The sequence below is a fragment of the Pinus tabuliformis genome, chromosome 3_1 (genome assembly GCF_031772625.1).
Source record: "Pinus tabuliformis cultivar Carrire ecotype Pingquan chromosome 3_1, CPIR1, whole genome shotgun sequence".
Lineage (NCBI taxonomy): Eukaryota > Viridiplantae > Streptophyta > Pinopsida > Pinales > Pinaceae > Pinus > Pinus tabuliformis.
This window is the reverse complement of record NC_142301.1, coordinates 605006298-605031297: the sequence shown is the minus strand read 5'-3', so window position 1 is coordinate 605031297 and position 25000 is coordinate 605006298. Positions and strand designations below refer to the sequence as shown.

The 25000-nt window shown below is 39.7% G+C and overlaps 1 pseudogene; it reads right to left on the bottom strand.

Moving 5' to 3' along the window:
- LOC149188455 (uncharacterized) overlaps window positions 1–17290 on the bottom strand; it is a 65565-nt pseudogene extending 48275 nt beyond the window's left edge.
- Window positions 17291–25000: the final 7710 nt, after the last annotated feature.

The window sequence follows — 25000 nt, the reverse complement described above, 5'->3', positions numbered from 1 at the left end:
GCCTAGGAATCCTTGTTGGTGAATGGAAAGATATATGGTAAAGCGAAGAGGTGGTTTTCTCTCCACTGGTCCTAGTAATCTCGAGTTTGGGATATGCGGTAAAGCCTAGAGAGTGGGTCTTGGTTTAGGGCCTAGTGATCCAAGTTTGGATTGTGGTAAATCTTGAGAGACTAGGAGACAGGAAAATTCCTCACGGTCTAGGGGGAGAAGTCTAGTGGCATCCATGCTTGTTTGACATAGTGATCAAGTGGAGATCACGGTAAAGCATGTTATGATCTGTTCATTGTGTTGGCCTAGTGATCCGGGATGGATTATGGTAAAGCCTGGTTTCTATTGATGAGGGTGACGTGGTTTAGCCTCAGTATGCCCTGGTTGGTTCTTTTGGTTTGATTCCCACATGAATGCTTGGAATATGGCACAGGGCTTAATAGCTGAAGAGAGATTTGGCTTAGCCATTTTATGGTCGGGTGGAACATGGAAGTCCCATCCCGGGTTTGGTTTTTGCATGATTAATGAAAGGTTATTTCTCCTTGTATTACTATGAGTATTTTGATGGATTATATGTGGTTTATGTGGTTGTACTTTCATGAGTATTTTTTTTTATTATGCGAGTTATATGTTTGTTTTATGACAACATCTATGTATGGCTCCCAACATGTTTTTACTTGCAAACGAATGGATAATGTATCTATGGTCTAATAGATGGTAATGTAGCAAATGAAATGAGGGAAAAATGGTTCTTAGCGATTCTCAGATAAGTACAAGATCCCTATGTTTAATTATGTTTGTTACACTTGTAGATTACATGCTTGCGACATGTTTGACGAAATGCCTGTCATGGCTAGTAGGGGTCTGATTAAGGTCTTGTTTAACTTATTTCTTTTGCATCATTGTTTCCCTGTTCTTTTACTACTCCTAAGTTATCATTCCATTATGGGTAGTGACCTGGCCTCTGGGCCTGAAAAAATGGTTCAAATGCTGGGGACGCTTGCAAAGAACTAGCAAAAATGAGTCTCTAGACGCTGACAGGCAAGCCTATGAGAGTGACTCTAGGTTTTTGGACACTGTCATGCCTATAGCATTAGAATGACTAAGTCTTAATTTGGTCAAAAGTTCAGTAGGACCCAAGGGAAAGATGTCTGAAGTGTTGGATTGGTTCCTGAGGGTCTTGAAGCCAATGTTGAATGTTTTTGTGTTATGTTTCCATTGATTCCACTTCCTTAAGGTGGAATCCAATCATAGTAGCCTCTTGTCGCACGTTTACCCCGATTGGCATGGTTACTTGGGTAGATGTGAGAGGAGGGTGGTACACAAACGTTTTGATAATTCGGTATTTCATGATCGATCCAAGCATATCAACATCCTCAATCACCATCTATGAGATTGTGTGAAGAGGTGGATTATGTTGTTATAGTAAATTCCAACATAGGAACATGATGAAAATATTTCAACAAAGCCTTTGTTAAGAGTAAAATTGAAGTTCCATAGAAGTAGGATTGGGGTATCTAATAATCCCTTGTGTTTAAAATGCAACAAGAAAATCTAGTTTTAACTTTGCCTTGGTCAAACTAGATTAAAATTTGAATTTCTATTTCAGCAGAATACTTGGAGGTAGTTAAATTTGGTGACATGTCTCTTGTCACTCAGTTAACTTAGTAAATTTGAGTTGGAGACACTTGAGTTCAGTTCTACATGATTGATTTCTAATTTGTAGCAATCTATTTTAGTTAATTTGAGTTATTTTCAGTTTAACTAGTTCTAACTGTCAGAAGAACTAGTGGAGGTCAAGTTGTGGATGTGTAACTTCAACCACACTCAGTGATCAACCAATTAACTGATCAATCAACCCAAAATAATTGTTGCATGCAAATAATTTGAGTTACCCAGTTGAGATGGAGATTCCAAGGCAGTGTATTATCAGTTGTAGCATATTCCCATGTGTACAGGTGGTGCATGCAGTTAGAGATTGACCTAAGGCTATTGCACAATTCCTTGGTGTGAAATTCCTAAAAAATAGGGGAAATTTACCAAGGGAACAATGCAAGGAAATAGGAGCTTGGGAAGGCTTGAAATTGGCTAAGTGTCAAGAAAGCATTGTATTTCTTCTCTATTCTCTGATTAACGCAATATAGATAGTAAGGGGTTTTGATCAATTGCTTCCTCATAGATAAATCTTTGCACATGTGTGATGTTTGCTTTTGCATGTCTATGATTCTTATTTTAGATGGTGAATTAACTTCCGCGGATTAGTAGAGTAGCTTTAATTTGTTTGATTTAACAAATTTTACGAGCATTATTGAATCTACACATTAATTTCTACATATAAGTTGCAAGTCGCAATTCCTTATTTTCCTTCTCCCAGGTGGAAACATTATACACCATTTTCCATCCCAATTTTTATTTTATTTTAATTCGCCAACACCTTTAGTATGTGCACAAGGTGGCCTATCCTTCAATGGAATCTCACATAATGTCCAAAAACCTCACCTGCATTCTCTCCCACGCTTTAAGCAAATAATTTCCTAATTGTAGTTGTATTATTGTCCATACAAGATTCCATTTGGTGGAAGCCCTTTCCTTCATTAATTGTTCTACCCTCATTTCAATTAGTGGAGTCCACCCCATCGTCGAAGAACACTCCATGCGAGAAAAAAAAAATGTCACTTTTAGATTAATGAAAATATACATTTGATTTCAATTTGTTTTGTCCATTTTATTAAGTAAAGTACATGATCCACCTCCCTCATAGAATAAAATCCTCTTACAATTCCAAATTTTATAAATTAAGTATTTAGTAATATTAGTTAAAATGGCATATTTTAATTTTTCATAGACTTTTTTCTCACATGGGGTGGACAAACACGTTATAGGGGAGGGGGGAGATGGTAACCCCACCATCACTTCATGTAATTGATGAGGGATGCATGGCTAGCACACTCCCTTATAATTTTCGATGTAGGTTTGCTTAACACACTTAGTTCCTTGATGAACTCACATTCAAAGGTATTGAATGATGTCAAATAGCTTGGTTCAATAATTCTCGAAGTGAATTTGAAGTTGAAAATAATGAGGGTTGGTGGTCATCTATCAACCCAGGTTATAGTTACATCATTGTGTTTCTTCTTTTCCTATTTTTGTCAAACGTTGATCTAGCCTCTTCACTCCTATGCATCCTTCTCCTTTCCTGTCGGTGTATTCTTTCCTTTGGGAGAAGGACCAGGCCCTCCTAGCATACTATCCCCCACTATAGATATGATTGAGATTTACATAGTTTGGTATCTCACTTTATCAATGGATGGTAGGTTATTGGGTTGGTGTTGGTGGTCAAATGCAAACACCCCAATTCTATTGCTTAGTCTGTCATTGCAAGGGACTCTTTTTATTTTCATTATTCTCAAAATTTCACTATTAGAGGGGCTTATCTCCCCTATTTCCTTCTTTGAATATCAGTCCAAATGTATCTATATTTCTTTCTATACGAAGGGTGTTCTTAACCTCACTACAGTGTTTAGTTCTCATGTTCTCCTATACACCCTTTTCCTTGTCATGAAGCCTTTTGGTCCTCCCATCTAGTCTAGTACTCTTGTATTGTGTTCCCTCCATCTTGGTTGTGACCCAGTCACTCTTTTCATCCCCTTGTCACTATCACTTTAGGCTTTATTTGTTTCTCTTGCTTTGTTGTGTTTTTCTCCCCATGCTTCTCCCTTAGCCCCTCCAACTTTCTCCTCCATGCCTCGTCAGTGGGCATGTTTTGTCATGGCTCAAGAAGTAGAGAAGCTTAAGGTGGGCTTGAAAGCTCATACTTGTGCTCAATGTTATGCATGATTATACCATCTTGAATAGTATGCTCCCCCTTCTTTGACAACATCTTAACTTTTGTTAATTTAAATTCATTTTTCTATCAAATAAGTGTTTTCTAGTATTATTTTCCTTTAGTTATTTATTTGGAAATGGTTTTAAAATACATTGATTAAAAAATGAACTAATAAAAATATGCACATTCATTATACTTAAAGTTTAAAATATGTTTGTATAAGAGTTTGAATATTGAAGGAAAATATCTTTACGGAAAAATAATTTCTAAAATTTAATGATAAAAAATTATTTAAAAATGTTTAATTATTAAAATTTAATAATGAAATTTATTTAAAAAGAATTTAATTATTAAAATGCAATGGTGTAATATAACTTTTTCTTTTTGGAAAATCTTAAAATGTCTTTTTTCTTTCTAAAAGGTACATTTAAATACTAAGACTTATAGTGAAAAATATATTTAGGTTTTTTCGAATAATTTTTAAAATGTAATTGAAAAATTTATAAACATTTGGATTTCTTTTTTCGTAAAGTGAATATTGTATTAACTAAAAAAATTGGATATTACATCATTAAATAGATTGTCCATCTTAGTGTCTCGCTAATGAGACCTAACCATAACTAAAAGATAACCCTCCAAGGAGATAACTAAGACGCCAAAGTGAAAAAGAAGATATAAAAGACTCATTGTAACTAGAGTTTTTCTTAGAGATGTACTAACTAGAGAGAGTTACAACAAAGAACATACAAATAAAAGAAATGAGAGATATTTTGTGGGATACGAATAAAAAACAACAATTTGAACATATGTTTTTTCTTTCTCCTAAGCAATGTTTCCCGTAGGAGGTAAGCCAAGGTGTTGTTTTATCTCATCCAATCTGGGATCCATGGTGCTCAGGGGGTTTCGGAGGCTCTAGATAATGGAGGAAATCATCTCTATGCTAAGCATGTCCACTAATGTGCACCCCAAAATAAACTTCATCAACTAGTATAAATGTTCTATGGTTTCCATACACTGGTTGAAAATCCCTTTAGTGTGCCTTGTATCAAGGATCCAATTTTCCTATTTAGATATAACTTTAGTTTCATAGAGGGAGGATATATGTGAGGGAGCCTCACTCTTAACTATATCAATTTCCTCCTAAATAGAGAGAGGATTAAACTCTTTATAGTACGTTGCAAAGTCCTTCAAATGTTGGTGCCTACAAGAGTGCTCCCTTTGGGCCCTCTCCTGATAGTATTATATTGTCATATGAACCCTGGCCAAGTGATGCATCATTTTGGTTGATGTAAGGTATTAAAAATGATGAAGACGCGTAGAGAGATAATTGTATAGCTAAGGCTTCCAGTGATGCAACCACCCCTCATATGTACTCGAAATGTGTTGTGTTCCAAACAAAATGTTGCACAAAATAACTTCCAACCAAGCCTCGATAATTGAGGATGAGGTGCATGAGATTTCAAACTTCTTGCTTTTCCAAAATAACAATCTTGAAGATATGCCCTTCCAACATTGAGCATCTTAAGAGCTAACAGTGCCCCACAATGCTAGTAAGCAGGTCATGAGGATAACCAATATAACATATAAAGGATAAGACACTCCAAGTAAGGGAAATTTCTAACTAAAAACCAAGTACTCTAGTGTAAAGGGAGGTTAATTATATACCTTTAGTTCTAGCTCCCACCAATATCAGAATAAAACAATGTGAGATAAAATTGAAACTTGCAAGGATACAAATACCTTAGTGATAGAATAAAAAAAATAAACCATATACCTAGACCTTTTCACATCTTGATAAAGCAATAACCCAATACATTTTATCCACACAGAGGATGCGCTAACAAGCCTATCAATATTCGACCAAAATAAATCACCAACATAAATCTGGGACAAAGGATAATTACAAGAAGGTAAATGACTTTTCTCACTGTGGAGTGGATAAGCCTTCCTTACTGGCTAAAAGGGTAGATTGTACTAAGAATTAACCAATACATTTTTGGGTGTGTGTTATATTTTTTCCATGCATCATGGGGTCCAGGGTAGTGCCCTGGAAAAAAAATCATTTTATGTGGACCCAATAATAGTTGGGTAGACCCAAGGATGGGTGTTGGACTACCGATGGTTTTTCACATGGTTTTTGGGCATGGTGGTTTTTTCCCATGTTGTTTGTAGATCTGATCATGGGAAATATGGTTATGTTCTAATCCAAAGTTAGTAGATTTGGGTTTATGAATGCTTCGACATGTATATATATGTATTGTAACATTGAAAGGAATATAATGAAATATCAATATGATATTCCCGGTTTTGGGATCGAGGGAAAAATCTCTGTGTATATTTGTTTTATGTTCTCACCATTGTATAATTTTTTGTTTTAAGAATTCATTTGTAGGTAATTTTTGTAAAAGGTTAAAACCTACATACATAATAGATTCCCTCCCTAACCATTTCTAATAGAGCCAAATTCACTCTAGCGACATAAAAATAAAATTTGAGGCTACTCACAAACTTGAATCAAACTACTAACATTGTTGCACTGCATGTGAAGAACCATGGGAAAAAATTACCACGTCCCCATGCTCTTCAACCAAGCATGGCAACGATAGTCCCCACCCCCCCTGCCCCATTTATCTCAAATGTCACCCCATCTATGGAAAATCATCCTTCACCGCAAATGAAAAATATGCTTCTTTCAACTGAGATTGAGGCGTCTCGCTCCAAGTGGTTGATATGGAGGAAGGAGTCTTTTGGCATCCATGATTTTCAAATAGGTTAGCAATTTTGTTTCCCATTCTGCGAACATGAAGGGGGATGAAAGCTGGGATCTCTAAGATATGAGAAGAAGCCTATGTTAAAATGGATTACAAGCGTCAGCTTAAAGAGACCTTATGGATTTGAGTACCATTGTGAATCTTCCTCGGTATATTGATAATAACCTATGAGTCACCTTCAACCACCAACTTAGTATATACTTAAGCACGAGCACACTCTAGACCTTTGCCAAGTCCCATTAGTTCATCTTCATTATCGGTGCTTACCCCAGTAATATTGAATATATGTAGAATGACATACCTATGTAGTCCCTAAAAATACCACCAAATCTAGATAGACCTGGGTTTCCCTTTGATGCCCCATCAAATTTTAGTTTAAGGAAAGAGTTAGGGGGTGAAACCAATTCGCAGGGATTGAGAAGGTTTTTTTTTTTGTGGGGGGTGGGGGGGGGTGTGGTGGGGGGTGGTGTGTTGGGGGGTGTTGGGGGGCGGGTGATAGGGGAGGGGTTGGATGAGCATAGATTAAAACGAGGGTTGGTAGGGAAACAAGTAGAATAAGATCCTCACCTCACTCCCTAATACTTTCCAATTTCGGGTAGACCATGGAAGAGAATGGATGTATTATTTGATCTATGAGGAGAGAGAATTCCAAATATTATATGTAGATATATATGTTGATTTGAATACTCTTTGGTTCTACTCTTTCCATAATCCCCAGAGAAGAAAACCTAGCGCCACAGTCCAAAAGCAATTCAACACAGGATTTGAGAAGGCCTGAGATCTCTAGCTGGATAGCGTATTAATAATATTGGTCAAATCACAATCATGCCACAATCCAATTTCCTGAAAATTTCCTCTAAATGAGACCATAAACCTGCAAATAAAGTACAATTGTTAAATAAATGTTCCAAATTTTTTGAATTAAGGAAACAAAGAGCACATCTAGAAGGGTCTTGATAATTTCGTTTTTGAATATTTTTCCCAAGTTAGTGGCTTCTTATGAAACAAGAGTATTTTAGGCCAAATATTGTCTCTGTATATTTATATATATATATATCTTCTACCTGTATATATTAGTGACCAACCTCCAAGTGATAGGATTCCCTTATAGAAAAAAATCCTTTCACTTGATAGTGTCATTGAATCTTATCTTCCCAATCTAACTGTAGGATACATCTATTTTGAAGCTCCCTCCAAAATTATTTCCATATCTCCTCCTCAGGATGAGGTAGTCAATTTTTAGGGTGTAACCATGAGTGCCACTATTGGTGTTGATCCCCCACTATCTAGTAGTCAACTACTCTTGTTCTTCCTCGTCCTATCATCTGGTCTCTTAATCATTCCACTCCATTCCTACCATCCAATTTCAGTATTTATTGCTAGGAATTACGCCTAAACATAGTCATGGAACCAATTTTAACTTCCCAAAAACAATGTTGTTGAATAAAATTCATCCATTTTTTTCTAGTGTCTAGATTGATGAACATGGTGTAGAAATTGCTTCACGAATTAAGTTTTTTGGGTTGTGTGAGGCAAATACTTGTGTCTCCATATGTTTTTCCATAAATCTCCACATCCTTTGAGCCAACAACACCAAAGCTTTGATCTAAGAATAGAGGACAAGATGGCTGGATCATGAAGTCTCACCCCCCTTTAGCTTCAGTGTACATTAAGCACCCCACACTACTAGTCACCATTTCTTTTCTAGGCAAGCTCCTCCCTAAAGGAAATGGTGCTAGATTATTTGAAGTTACTATAAGACAGAGGTTGGTGTCATTATTATAGAGCATAGGTATATAGGTAAAGCTTTTAGGTCTACTTATAAGAGAATTAATCATCCAACTATGTTGAGGGATTTGAATGTCTAGTTGGCCAATTTGTTATGGAATTTAGAAAATAATTCCTCGCATAATATCCCTTTAAGAGACATTTCCACCAATGGAGTCCCTAGGTATTTAGAAGGGAGCCTACTACTTGGAATCCCCAAATGTAGGCAACAAAATGTTTCAGAAAACTTGTGATTGATTCATATTAATGTCCATACCCAAGGCTAAGGAGAATGAGTCCAGAATTCCATTGATCACTCGATCTTCCTGAGTTATTGGAGTGGAAATTCCCATTGTATCATCAAAAAATTGTTGGTGGGAAAGATGGAGATTCTCTCCAAATATTTGCAAAACCTTGATCCTTTTTTTTCTATTTTGGCTTTGAAGGATCCACCCAACCCTTTCATTTCCAAAATAAATAGGAAATAGGACAGAGGATATCCTTGTCAAATTGCCTAGGAGGAATAGAAAACGGAAGAGGGTGATCTGTTGACAAAAATTTTAAATGAGGCTAAATAATATAAGGTTATAAATTCATTTGATCCATTTCTCTCAAAACCTAAAATCTTGGAGAATGCAATAGAGGAAGTGCAAACTTAGTTTATCATAAGCCTTTGACAAGTCTAATTTAATCAACATTCTTGGCTTGTTTGTAATTCTCAGGGAAAGAATTGTTGAGAAAATGGCCGGAATTAATAAGGTATTAAAGTTACTAAATACACCGATACACTCTACTATTAATGATACAATCAAAATTAGAAAAGCCATTCTCATTGATATTCAAACATATTTATATTTACAACTTGCATAGGAAATGTTGGAGAATGAGAGAAGGTTGTAGCCTTCCAGTAGAAGTTGGAGAATGAGAGAAGGTTGTATCCTTCTACAGGTGGGTTCCTGCGTACTGGTATGAGTCTGCACCATTACAAGATTGTAAACATATTTTCTTATTATTAAAAGAAGGCAGAGGCGACAGCAGTAGGTGGTTTTCACCCACATTGGGTTTCCACCTTAAATATTGGTGTTCATGTGTGTTGCTTATGTGTGATGGTTTATTCTGTTATTACTGCACATTGTTACTTTTTAATGCTTAATAAAGTACTGATGCACTGATTAAATATCAACATATGATGAATTAACTGAATCATAAGTTCACTGGATATATGTTGGTTACCTTAAGAACAGTTGCGTGCGCACGCGAGTTCCCTTCACTGAAGTAGCGTATATAAATATGATTATGGAAATGAAAAATTATTGATTTGTAAATATTGATTCACCCCCCCTCTCAGTATTATTTCCAACATTGAATTGCTCATTGTGTGAAAATTCCTAAACCGAATTCATACTGCAGCAACTGATGATGTTTCTCTTATTTGTTAAATTCCTTCAAACAAATTTCTTGTAGTTTCCTATGGAAAATATGAAAATACATACACTACAGCCTTCACTTAATTAATTTATATGCAAAAACAAGCGACTGAGCAAGAAAGAAATACAACACAAATGACATCGTTATTTTTGGACAAATGTCCCTGAAAACACTCAATGTTGGAAAACTGATGTAGCAGTTATGAGGGTTTATTATTATTAAGTAGTAGAAAATTTTGAATACATCTCTAAATAACTCACGGGTTATTTAGTTACAGAGAGAGAAATACTAGCAGAAAGGTTTGTGATATTACCTCACACAATCACTGAGAAAAATATTGATTGATTCAGACACTGGATGAGGTGCCTCTTGCAAGCCCTATGTTGCCTCTACGTAGTCCTCATGCAGTCCCTACGTCAACCACTCTAAACACTGCATCACCTAAATGGCTGATCGATTTGTTGCCTGGAGTCATTTCTCTTAGCCTCCCGGTCTCACACCCTGGCTCCCGACTTCTGAAACTGACTCTGCTGCAAAATTTCAGACTCTCTCTCACCCTCTGTGTTCCCTCTGAATGGCCCTGTGTGGCCCTACGCCAACCTCTGCATGAGAGTTGTTGGATCACTCTATTGCTCTCTCTACTGATGGTTCTCCGGCTGAGAAAATCTCTATCTCTTCGGATGCTATCTCTGCCCCTCAACTGCAAGAAATCTACTCAATCAGAGTTTTCTCCTAAGAACCTATCACTTCATAAATTCGATCTCTTGATCTCTCAGTGTGTTTTCCAAATGACCCTCAAGCTTCCTTAAATAATCTTCTCATTGACATTCAATTGCCTAGATTAAAATCTAATCAATGGCTAAGATCATTTTATCTTAATCCTTTTCTTCTTCGAGAAGTTACACCCACAATTAGATTAATACCCATTAATATTTTTAATTTCCTAAGTTTAGACTTAGGGGACCATTAAAACATATTTTTTTCAATAAAATTGTTTCTAGGTGGAATTTCCCAAATCATTTTTTTGGTTCTTTGGAATACATGTGCCCAAGCCTCCCTACAAAATTTGACGCCTAGAGCACATTTGATGCTACGCCAAATCAACACTCCCTCTTAGTGAGGAATGTGCTCTAGCAATATATGTTGTTGCATACTGCTCTGCCTCTGAAGCATCATCCTCTACATTGTTCATGTCTGACATGTTGTCCACCAAATATTGCACTACCGTTGCTGACACTGCCACTATCAGCACTCCATCCATACTAAAACTCCCTCTCAAGTGTTGCATCTGTGTGACTGCTAGCATTGTCACTGCCAATTGCCCCTACACTGAAAATTGTTGTCGCTACACTATCAGCAACGGAAAAACATCAAAAACTACTCAACTAATAGTGTTCAGTATGATACCATGTGAATTTTGGAGATTCATTGTTTCTATTCTCTGCACTGTCCCTCTGAATATACTACACTGCTATTGACCTCTACTCTGTGCCATTTGCACTACTGCCAACTCTGCTCTGTGTTGTTCATTCTCTAGCGCTTCTAGCCACTACAATTGTCTCCCCGACACTCCTCGACACCATCCGACACTTGTACATCCTGCTACTTCTTATCTAGGCTCCCGTAGCAAGGAAATGGTCCTAGAGGTGGGCTCCTCAAGGATCCTGCCCATCTATAGCTCTTTCCAACTACAACTCCAAATCATCCCACCTCCCTCCTAGAGGTATCTTGGCTGTCATGGTGAACTACTCCTCTTCGATCTTCGCGGCTGCAACCTTCGGATCGTGCTACTCATCCTTGTCCTTCTTCTTGAGAGGACACTAAGTAGTGTATTGACCCATCTCACCACACCTGAAAGACTTGATCTTTGAGACAACCTTCTTACATCTCCGCTGCTCCTGTTGCCCCTTAAATGCAAGGGAAACATTATCCTCCTCCTCCTTGGGCTTTGACCCACTGCTAATGCTTCCATCAAGTTTAACCTTGACTAAGTCTCTCCTCAGCTCCTCTTGTTTTAGAGCCACCCACATCTCATCCCAATGCGGTAAGGATGCTCTACCTAGGATACTCTATACAAAGACTTGCCACTCATGCGAGACGGAATTGATGGCCAGTCTAACCAACTCTAAATCTTGAGGTGTATGGCCTCCAATAGACAATTCATCAAGGGTCTCCTTAAGCTTCATGAGGAATGGATCCACACCCTCCACCTTTTGCATCTCAACAGATCTCAACTTCTACTCCAAGTACATCTTCCACTGCTCGGAAGGTCCCTGATATAAGGTAGACAATGTGTCCCATATCTCGTTAGCAGTCCCTCTACTAATGATGTGACAAACCACGTGATCCTTCTCCCTTTCGAGGATCATTCTTTTTTCCTCTGCCATTTCATCTCGGTACGTCTTCAATGGATCTGCATCTACAGGCACAACCACCACGTTGTCGACATATGTCTTGAGGGCATGCTCATCTAGAAGGAATGAAATTCTAGCCTTCCAAATGACATAGTTGGATGCTCCGTCCAACCTGTCCTTATCCCGTAAGTTGTTGGTTGTCATCTATGCCACAAATAGAAAGTCGAATGACCTCCTCTCTCCTTGTGCTATTATCGGGCTAGCCTACACACTCCCTACTGGAACCAGTAAAACATTTGCCCCTTGCTACTACTCAACTCTAGAGAATTCAAATTCTTTGGCTAGGAACTCTCCGAGGAATACATTCCCTCAGCTATGCTTCTCCTCTTTCTTCTGACGATTTTCTGTCCAACAAATTGCCTGCAGAAAAATCTGCATCCCATCAGCTTCTCCTCATGTTGAGGCTTTAGCACTACTCCCTCTTCCTTGACAACAAATTCGAACTAGGAGTCCTCTCCGTCGACTCACTCAAAGAGTGACTACCTCGAAATTTTAGCCCTCCGACTAGGAACTACGCAAACCCTCTAGGGTTTTGAACTCTTTCCTCTTGCAACGTTTCGATCTCCCTCTTTTTCTCAGCGTTGTTATGAAACCAACCCATAAAAAGATAGATCAACGACTTAAAAATTAGCCTCTTCGAGGGGGAAAGCTCCTTTATATTACACAAATGAACAATTCTTCGATGATACAAATGACTAAACCTCCTTTCTATACAAAGGAGTCTAAAGGGTCACAATATAATCAAATTCAACGTAACAATAATAATAGAAGGGCACAACAATAACAATAGTGGGCTTCTATGGGGTACACTAATAACAATATGGGGACAATAGGGGCACAATAATAACAATAAGGGCTGCAATGACAATAGTAATGGGGGAATCACTAGTATTATAGGGACCTAACATGCCCCTCCCCTTCAAAAGAGTGTTTTCCTTAATTCTTGAGTAGTTCTGGATGCTTTTGTATAAAATTCTCATCCTCCCATGTGGAATCTTCAGTGGGTAAGTTCTTCCACTTGATGAGATACTCCGAAATTGATCAATTTCGTAGTTGTCGAGTTTTTGTTTCTGTGACTACTTCAGGTTCTGATATGATTTTTCCTTCCTCGTCAAGTTCTGGAAATATTGTTTGAACTAGGAGCTTGTCACCTATAACCTTCTTTAAACATGAAACATGGAAAACTGGGTGCACTTGGGAAGCTGCAGGAAGCTCCAATTTGTATGTCATAGTATTAATCTTTTGCAATACCTTATATGGACCATAATACTTTGGTGATAATTTATTATCCTTCTTAGCTTACTTGAGGGACATTTTTTTATTTGGTTGTAGCCATAGGAATACCCAGTCAACTATATCAAAACTTCTTTTGTTGTGATGTTCATCTACCCGTTGTTTCATTCTATTTTGTGCCAAAGTGAGATTATCCTTTAAGAGTTGGAGAACTTGTTGTTGAAGCTCGATGTGAGCTTCCACTGCTTGAAACTTAGAATTTTCTCTTAAATATGATGTGATGGATGGTGGATGATATCCATAAAGTGCCATAAATGGGGTCATTTTTGCTATAGTATGGAAGGAAGTGTTATACCACCATTCAGCCACAGGTAACCGTTTGATCCATTGAGTCCATTTATCAAAGACAAAGCAACGAAGGTATCCTTCAAAACACTTTTTTACTATCTCAGTTTGCCCATCAAATTGAGGATGATAGGATGAGCTATGAGCTAACTGAGTACCAAGACAAGAAAATAATTTTTCCAAACGTTTCCAGTGAAAATGGGATCTCTATCGCTTATAATAATCTTTGAGTTTCCATGTAGCTTTTTAATTGTTTCCATAAACGCAATAGACACTGTACGGGCTTTAAATGGATGAGATAATGCACAAAAGTGTGCATACTTGGTAAGTCTGTCAACTACCACCATGATGACACTCCTTCCTTCAGACTTGGGTAAACCTGTGATAAAATCCATTGAAACCTCCTCCCAACATTGGCTTGGAATGGATAAAGGTTGTAATATACCTGGGGTCTTAATTGTTTCAACTTTATTTTGTTAGTAAACCAAACATTCCACCATAAACTTTTGAATATCTGATTTAAGGCCATCCCAAAAAATTTCTTTCTTAACCTTGTGGTAAGTTTTTAAAAATCCTGAGTGCCCTCATAAGGGATAACTGTGAAATTCCATAAGAATATTTTGTTTGAGTTGGGAATTCTTACATAGGCATAAGCGATCTTTGTACCATAACGAGTCATTTTTCCATCTAAATGTATCAGATCTATTGGGATCTTGTCGTAACTTTTGAATGAGTTCCCACACTTCTTTGTCATTCTTCTATTCATCCCTTGCTTTGTTTATCCAATCTCGTTGCATAATAGAAATGGCACAAAGTAATGCTTCCACATCCTCATCCTTTCTTGAGAGTGCATCTACCACAACATTTTGCTTCCCTTTTTTGTATATGATTTCAAAGTCATAACCCAACATCTTTGTGACCCATTTTTGTTGCTCTTCTGAAGATAATCTTTGTTCTAAAAAGTATTTAACACCATCATGATCCGTTTTTACCTTGAAGTGTCTTCCCATCAGGTAGGGTCGCCATTTCTTAAGTGCATGTAGTATTGCCAACATTTCCTTCTCATAAATAGCTTTTTGTAAATACTTTCTTTTGATTGGATGACTTTAGAAAGCAATGGGTCTTTATTCTTGCATTAAAACAACACTAATTCCATTTCCTAAGCATCACATTCCATAATAAATGTTTTTGTGAAGTCCAACATAGCTAAGACCGGTGCTTGGCACATTTCCTCTTTAAGATGTTCAAAGGCCTTCGTTGCTTCTGGAGTCCATAAAAATGCATCTTTCTTCAATAATGTTGTTATAGGAGCTGCTATTCTCCCATAATTCTTAACAACTTATGATAATACCCTATCAACCCAAGAAATCCTCGCGGATGCTTTATGGATGTGGGGATTTTCCATTCCTTAATGGCTTTAATTTTGCTAGGGTCTACCTTAACACCTTCATGAGATACAATATGACCCATATATTCCACCTCTTGTACTCCAAAGAAGCATTTGGAGCTTTTTGCATATAATTGTTTCTCCTCTAATAGTTTGAGCACCCTATCAACATGTTGAACATGATCCTTCCAAGACTTGTTGTAGACTAGTATATCATCAAAAAATACTAACACATATTTTCTAAGAAAGGGTTTGATAATGGAATTCATCAAACCTTGAAATGTAAAAGGTGCATTGGTAAGGCCAAAAGGCATGACCAAAAATTCATAACGACCCTCATGAGTTCTAAATGTTGTTTTTGGAATGTCTTCAGTCTTAATTCTGATTTGATGATATCCTGAATGAAGATCCAACTTGGTGAAGTAAATTGATCCATGTAATTCATCAATGACAGGAATGGGAAATTTATATTTAATAGTGAGATTTTTGAGCTTCCCATAATCCAGACACATGTGTCGTGATCCATCCTTCTTGTGCACCAATACTATTGGAGCAGAGAAAGAAATTTGACTAGGTTGAAATATACCAACCTCTAGCATTTCTACAACCATGCGTTCAATTTCACTCTTTTGTGCATAGGGATATCTATAAGGCCTGATGTTTGGAGGAACACTTCCTGGAATCAAATGAATAGCATGATCATGATCACGGATAGGTGGGAGGCCTTTGGAAGTCTCAAATACCTTGGAATGAGTGTCCAAGGCTTTTTGGACATCTGGAGAAATAGATGATTTCGATGTGGGAACCTCTAGCGAACATAATTGTGCAATTACGCCACTTTTTCTTTCTTTAGAAGCTTTGCCATTTCGTTAGAGTTGATTATCTTTCCCGATTTCCCTGTGAACCTTAATTCAACTTCCTTTCCTTCTGAACAAAATTTCATGAAAAGTTCTTGAAAATTAAAAGCTATTGTACCCAAGGATTGTAGCCATTGGACTCCTAGTACAACATCAACACCACCCATTGGAATGGAAAGCATTGGACTATTCAATACATATTCTCCCGTGAATAGATTGATATTATGGCACTTTCCAAAGCAATTATGGTTCCTCCACTTGCAACCATCACTTGACACTCTGGTGCTGGATATAGGAAGCAATTCAATTCCTTAACTATCTTACAAGGAATAAAATTATGGGTACTACATGAATCAATCAACACTATTACCCTTTTCTTCTTGATATGTCCTTCTATCTTGATAGTTTGAGGAGTGGTAATTCTAGCCAATGCATTACAAGACATGGTTGGATTCATTTCTTCTTTATCTAGGGTTTTTTCTTGGTGTATATCCTCTTATTTTAACATTTCTTGTTCCTTTTCTTCCTCTTCTTTTTTTTTTCCACATAAAAAGACCAACCTTTTATTAATAAAAAGGGTTAAATAAACTATGTAAGCGTAACGCCAAGACTGCAACCGCCAGCAATCGGGGCGAGTCTCAGCTACCAGAACGGCTCGCTGTCAGAGCAGCTCGTGTACATTGGCACACAAAGCGGCGAAGCGAGACAACCTTGCATTCAAAAGAATGCAAGAAGAAGAAAAAGAAGAGGGGAAGAGAAAGAGGAGAAAAGCGGAAACTGCAAGATCACGTTTTTCTCCCTTTCTTTTTTTCGACCTTGCGCCATTCTCCCAGAGATGGCTCACAAGAGGCAAGGACAATCTGGCTTTCGGCATGAGGAGTTCCTGTGTCCTTATCCGAATCTGATGTTTCTGAAGTATGTTGTCTTTTAATTCCTCCGCTGCCTGGGTCCACAACAATCCTATCAGACGATGGACGGTGTGGATCCACGAGAACAGACGTGTCCACTGTTTGCACCTCAGGTTCCTGTGTAGGTTTATTACTTTCTGATGGTACTGGTTCCTCTTCTTCTTCTGAATCATCCTCTTCTGGCTCAGGAGGAGGAAACTTCCAACCTTTCCTCTGCTTCTTGATCGGTTTCTTTTTGTTGTTTGTTTTCTTAACCTCTGGGCAAGTATTTTGAAGATGTCCTGTCATCCTGCAATTCCTGCATCTGAACGCTGTATTCTCGTAATCAATATATTGCAGCCAGTTTTGTTGCTTATAGATCAGCATGATATTCTCTGGTAAACCTTTACTTATATCTACTTCTACACAGATCCAAGCAAAGGTGAAGATTCTATTTTCTTGCCTTTCCGTGTCTGTTTTAATATACCGCCCAAGGTTGTTTCCAATGCTTTCCAAAACCTGTTCGTTCCAAAAATGAAGAGGCAAGTTGTGAAGCCTCACCCATACTGGTAGTTTGGAGACTAACATGGTGTTGGGGTCAAAATCTGCAAACCATGGGGTGATAAACAACCCCGTGGACCCCCAGAACCAAGGCCCCTCTCTGATTATTGTATCCCTTTCCTCCGCGGTAAAAGCAGCTTTTCTTCCTCTTCTTCACAATATATGTAAAATAATTTCTTCTCGTAACACTTATGACCTTTAGTGTATTTTCTATCACATCTGTAACAAAGCCCTTTTGCTCTTTTTTTTCCCAATTTTTGTGGTGTCAACCTTGTAGGTTGTGGAAGGCTAGGGGAAACAACACTTCCATATTTATAGTTGTGAGTGGTAGGCTTCCTTGTTGCCATAATTTTTCTTTCCATTTTTCTTGCCAACCTGAATGCCTTCTCCAAAATCGGGTTCCCAAAGGCAAACCTCATGTTGGATGTTATCCTTTAAAGTCCTTATGAACACATCAATCCTATTCTCCTCTGGAATATCTTTTACCCTTATATACAATTTTTGGAAGTCCTCAATGTGCTCCATCATTGAACCCTTTTGTTTGAAATTTATCAATTGGCTAAAGAAGGTGTTGCTTTTTGCATCCTCATAATGTGCTATCATTTCTTCTGTAAAAATTGCCCAAGTGACAATTTGTTTGCAAGAGCAAAGCCATCGATACCATACAAACTGATTTGGTTCCAAATGTAAAGTTTCAATGCGTACCTTTTGTGTTTTTTGCACATTATGTGATCCAGATTTAAACAAGAACGCAAAAAATTACAGAGATAACCATAAACACAGAGATCTAGCCAAAATAATACTTCATTTCATTAATGTAAAACACTAAAATATGCTTACAAACAACAATGGAAATAAACCATCTAGGGCTATGGTAGCTTATCTCTGAGAAGAGATGTGGCAGCTACATGCCTCTGAACTGTGTTACAATGAGGCTCGAAGGCCTATTTATTATTGAGAAATAATGGAAAACCTTAAACATCCAAAAACCTAACCCTAGAAGATGAAACGCCAACTATGGGCCCCATGTGCGTGGATGCTTTGAGTTGTACATGTTCAGAATGTGTACGATCATCCCATTGACAACCTCTGTCTGGCCATCAGTTTGAGGATGGAAGGTTGTGGAATTAGTGAGTTTGGTGTCCAACATCGACCAGAGACGGGAACAAAATGTACTAAGGAACCTGATGTACGATTTGAGATGATAGACTGTGGGATCCCAAAGTGTACCCACACTTGGTCAAAGAAGAGTTTAGCAGTGGCTTCTGCTGTGATATTCTTCTTATAGGCCACCATAATGGCCATCTTCGAGAACCTGTCGACGACCACAAAAAAACAGCCATTTCCTTGCTTAGTGGAAGGAAGGCCTGACATGTAAGCCATGGAGATGGATTCCCAAGGTCGACTAGGGGCAGGCAACGGGGTATAGAGGCCTTGCTTCTTAACGGTTGGTTTGGAAATGGCACAGGTAGTGCATGATCTGATGTACTTCCCAATATCATGTTGAAGATTTGGCCAACAAAAATACTTCTGCAGTATTGCCACCATTTTCTCGACCCCGAAATGCCCAGCAGCCCGACTATAGTGTGCTTCCCAAATCATCTTGGAACGCTCGCTTAAAGGAACAAAAAGGTAACCCAGGTGGCATAACAGGGCATCTTGGAGGTGAAAATCAGGAATATGCTGACCCTCCAAGAGTGTCTGGTATGTGTGGCTGAATTTTGGGTCGCATTTGTAGAGAAGTGGCTAATCAAAAGTCTCGTGCCCACAAGAGTTGATCACGGTGCTTAACACCATGATCGGTGGTCGACTGGGGCAATCCGCAACATTATTGGTGCTGCCCTTCTTATACTTGATATTCAAATGGAATTGTTGCAGGTATGTGGACCGTTTCTGATGGCGATCATTCTGCAATTTCCCTTGGGTCTGTATGAACTGCAGGGGTTAGTGGTATGTGTGGATGATCGTTTCCTTCCCCAAAATGTAATGCTTTCATTGTCGGTAGGCCTGCACAATGGAATACATCTCTTTGTCATAAGTGGGATACTTCCGAACTGTGTCTGAAAGTGTCTCACTGTGATATGCCACTGGATGCCCATGTTGAGTAAGGACTGCCCTAATAGCATAGTCAGAGGCATCTACCTCGACCTCAAATGGTTGTTGCAAGTCTGGTAATGCGAGAAATGGTTCCTTGCAGAGGCGATCTTTCAACTCTGTGAATGCCTTCGGTTGAGATTCAGACCAAAAGAATTTTTCTTTCGCTCCTCCCTTGGTGACTTGACTCAAGGGCCAAGTGATATGAGAAAATCCCAACACGAACCTACCGTAGAAGTTGGAAATACCTAGAAAGCTATGGAGCTCTGTTAGAGTGGTTGGAGGTGGCCAATCCTGAATGACTTGGATCTTGGCTGGATCCACATGCACCCTCTGTTCATCAATAATGTATCCCAGATACTGAACTTGGGTCATGCCAAAAGTGCATTTCTCCAAATTGGCACATAACTTGTGTTATCGCAGTGTTTGGAGAACCTATCGGATGTGGTGGAGGATGTTGGGCATCAGATCCCCACGTAACGGTTTTGGGACTTGAAGCCCACATTTTTGGGTATTTTACTATAAAAGCTCTGCAAAGTGTGCAGAGTGCGAATTGTAATGGGTCAAGTCCAAGGGTAATCCGCCCTAACATATTATAAGTTAATCTAGAATGTGTTGGCTTTCCCATGGTACGCGAACCATGGGAATGTATAAATAAGAGCAAGGCTCTAAGTGTACGGTAGATTTTTGGTAATAAGAGTAATATGGGTTTCTGAACGAGATACTAGATCTGAGTCTGTGAAGTGTAAGTTTGGGTTGTAATAGGAGATAGAGGCTCCACAGCTGTGTGCGCAGGGCAGGAAGTTGGTTGTAACCAGATAAAGGGCATTAATAAACATAAGTGGTTTTGAAATATTGTGTATCTATTCTCGATTTTGGTTTATGCATCGGATAGCAGATCTATATGTTTATTCTTATGTTATGGTTTTATGTGTATCCTTAAGATTTATGATTGCGCGCATCTCTGATTAAGTTGAATAATAACTAGAAGTGTTGTAACTTCGTAAGTAAACAAAGATCAATAATAATAAGAAGCATAGGAAAGGGTAAATTGCATTCATGCTTGATTAAGGTAGTTGCTCTGAAAAGATAGCTGCGTGAAGTAGCCCCGCACGTAGGATTGCCCCGCGCAAACCCAGACCCCATCAAGACATCCCTAGGGTACGGAAACCTGGTTCCAGCACCCTCCCATACTACCTCGGGTGAGACTTCAGTCTGCGCTCCGCGGACTATTGCCGAAAGGGCCGGTAGTGTCAGGATTTGTTTGGTTAAACATTTCTGAACCTGGGTCAGGCCCCAATAAGCCAACAAATGGTTCCGTTGCCGGGACCGGGATCTGCCTAAGGGATGTCTGATGTCGGAACGTTGGAACCCTACGAAGAAAGAGATTGAAGATTGGTTGGATCAGAAGCTTCACGAGTTCGTGGTGCAGGAAAAAAAAACCCCGCAAATATCTAAGAAGAGGTGGTTGGATCGCTACATATACATAGAAATCCACGAGATCTTCTTCGCGTCCTTCTCGTTAGAACTGTATGAGTGGATCGCGACGCTAGAAAACATCACGGGAAGGTGCAAGCTTGATCAGTCGATAGTGTGGACTCCAGAGTTTGTGCATAGGCTAGAGGCGTCTAAAGATAAGATCGCACAGGTCGTAGATCATTGGTTGGATCGGATAATAGGAGGATGTATCGTTGAATTCATGATAGACACAATTGTTAGCTACAGAAAAGCGAAAATACGTTTTCTCAAGGTACCACGGGGTATGTACATCAAATCATTGAATACTTGGATTAAAATATTGTTATGTGAAAAACGGGTTATGCGAATCCATCGATGTTTGGGGTAACGCGGAGTGGAAGAGGCTACCAAGGGATCGAAGGATTAGAGAACAGTCCCCTAATTTCACTTTCGTGGGAAAGCGAGGAGGAGTTCGCTACGTTCTCTCCGAGAAGTGTTGTCCGGTTGATAAAGCAGCCAATTCCACTATTACCACCTCCATCCATGCCATCACCCTCTTCACCTACATCTGCCACGTCTTCACCTACCCCACCTCCAAGGGTTGGAATGGCGAGTGCGATCAATCTACCCATATTTAGAGGCGTGGGAAATGAGGAACCATACCAGTTTTGGTTTGTGGTAAAGGCAGTATGGGAAGCCCAAGGCGTTACGGATGATAACATTAAAAAGGCTATTTTGGTGAGCGTGTTGCAAGATCGCGCGTTGACATCGTATATTAAGCACTCTAGCGATCATCCAAATGCTAGAATAGTGGAGATCCAGGATGCATTGAACAAAGAATTTAGCATACCAAAATCAGAAACTCAGTCAATCATCGAATTTAAGGAAATTGCAATGCTTCCAGGCGATATTCCAGGGGATCTGGATCAACACCTGAAGAGTATGATCCGAGAGGCTAATATGATGCTTTCAGATGCGCAGCACCGCGCCTGATTTGTGGCACCCCTAACACTGCACCTAAGGACGACGTTGTTACAGCAGAAGATCTCAACCTAGACTGAAGCATTAGAGATAGCGATGAGGTTGCATGAAACTCCAATACAAGATCCTAGGTTGGGAGTTCAACAAATTCACACACAACTACAAAACCTATGCTTAGAGATGCAGAGTTTGAAGTAGGATACGGCGCCCCGCTAGAGGTGCGCGAAGAAGTGTGGTGTATAAAATGTAAGGGCCAGGGCCATGATAAGGACCATTGTCCTGTATTTGCAAACTATTTGGCAGGAGGGGGACTAATGTCGTTGAGACCAGAGGTGCAAGCAGGTCCGAGTCTGTCCGCCGCTCTTTGGTGTGCGATTTGTCAGGTGGGAGGAAAGCATGCAATAGACAACTGTCACCTATTGCATAAATATATCCAGACTCTACAGCAACTGTACTATAATTTCTATAGATCAGTGGGTCATGATGAGCGAACATGTCGAAGCTATGAACTAATGATGGATAGGACTCCAGCTTATCGAATGCAGACAGAAACTCGAGGCCTCGATCCAGCTGCAGCAATAGCGCGGGGTGGCTTCCAAGGGCGAGGACGAGGTTGCAGGGGAATGGGGCCCGGGAGAGGCCATGGATAGCTAATTTGTTACAATTGCGGAGGCCTTGGGCACTACGCTCGTGATTGTACCAACCCGACAAGATTATCTTGCCCGTACTATGAACAGTTTGATCATGAAATGATAGATTGTCCGACGTTAATTACACAAATGCGCGAAAAAGGGGTGCTGCAGCCCACTCCGATGCAAAACATCCAAATAATGAGGTCTGAACCGCGCGAAGAGGACCCCAACGTGAACATGATTCTCAAGAGTGGCGCGACCATGGGGGAGGATAAGGGGAAGAAGCCTGAAGAAGACACCTGGGTACGTAAGGCTCCTGCAAAGGAACCTGAATTTGACTTGGACCGCGCAAAAGAAACGTTTATGGAAGCTAAGAAGAGCTTCGCGGAGGTCTCTACTTCAGGTAGTAGGGATCAACCAGAGATGGACCTGGATCCCTCGATGCTAACTACCTTTTTAGAGACATGTATGAAATTGTTGCATGATAATAAGGCAGTTAAAGGACTACAAGAATTGATCGCTAGGTGCGCAGGGTCAGGGGAGCTGCAAGTAGTTCGAAAAATGGGGAAGCATGCCCTACGCACCGGATGGGAAATGCGGTTGACAGCGCAAATTGGCAAATATGAGATGGATCAAGTAATCTTAGACCTGGGGTCGAACGCAAACGTATTACCAAAGCAGACTTGGGAACACATGGGTAGGCCCACACTACAGTGGTCTCCCATTCAACTACGGATGGCGAACCAACAAAAGATCTTGCCCATGGGAAGATTGACAGGAGTAACAGTGGATATCGATGGTGCGAGCACGTAGACAGACTTCGAGGTAATAGAGATTGTGGATGACAGTAACCCTTACCTCGCATTGCTCGGAATAGACTGGGCAATGGATATGAATGGAGTCATCAATCTAAAAAAGTGGAAAATGATTTTTGAGACAAAGTCCCTACGTGTGATAGTTCCATTGGATCCCGCCGAAGGACAACGTTACACAGAACCTGTGCGCGACGATGGAAGCGACGAAGAGCTAGATTGTATCTACAAACTAACCGCACGGAACCAGGATTGGCTACATCCTACTGTAGATGAAAGGACCCCGTGGAAGCATGTAGAATCCTGCCTATCGAAGTCCAACAAAGAAGATGAGCGATGGCACAACCGGTTGAGTGAAGTAACGACGCTAAATTGTAATATGATGACCAAATCACTACATTGTGTAATCGCCCAGGCTCGGGATCTACCAACATATGATGGACTAACAGCGGTGGACGAATTCTTAAGCAAGTTTGAGAGTGCAGTACCAGAGCACCAGAGGTTTGATGCATTAAAGTGGGTGTTGCGCGCAACACTTGCACATTGGTGGGGAACACATGAAGGGAATTTTGAAAGCTGGTATGATTGCAGAAGGATGATGTAGCTAAGGTTTGGGAAGCCAGAAATACGAATAACCGAGAAATATGATGGACGCGATGACCCGCGCATGCACCTTGTAAAATGGACCAAAGCCTATGGTGAAGAGCCCCAGCCTGAATGGGTACATTTATTCTATCATACCCTGGATGTCATCCCCAGAAACTGGTATACTGAGACAGAGCTCCGACATGGTATGGGCGAATGGGATATCTTGCATGAAGGGTTTTTATTAACGTTCTTATTTGAAGACCAATGGATGGATACTGTTGACGATGCGCTGCAAATTGTGAAAGCCACTATCTTCAAATTACCATAAGAACCAGAAGAAATCATTCAACCAGAATGGTCACATCAGTTAAGCCATGCCCTAGAATGTTACAACGTGCAAGCGGAGGATGATGATGATGACCCCCGAAACATTAACATCTCGGAAACAGAAGGGAGCCGCAAAGTTCGAGGACCATCGATTGAGGACCTCGACATCACAGCGCCACTAAAAACGAAACAGGTAAACATTGGTACGGATGAAGAGCCGAAGTACGTGACCCTGGGGGACTATTGGGATGATGCCATAGTGGATAAAGTTGGTGAGTTACTGCGTGAATATCAAGACTTATTCCCGACCAAAATGACAGAGTTAAAGGGGATTCTTGGTGACCTAGGGATGATGAAGATAACTCTGAAGCCAAACACAAAGCCAGTAAAGTAGCGTCCTTACCATTTGAATCCAAAGTATAAGGAAAAATTCTGTGAAGAATTGGAAAAAATGCTCACAGCAGGAATCATTGAACCTGTGGAAGAGTCTGACTAGGTGAGTCCTATGATAGTACAAGAGAAAAAACAGAAGAGAAATTCGAATATGCATGGACCTTCGAAAACTGAATGATGCCTGCATTCATGACCCATTCCCGACCCCGTTTACAGATGAAGTCCTGGAGAATGTTGGTGGACAGGAAGCA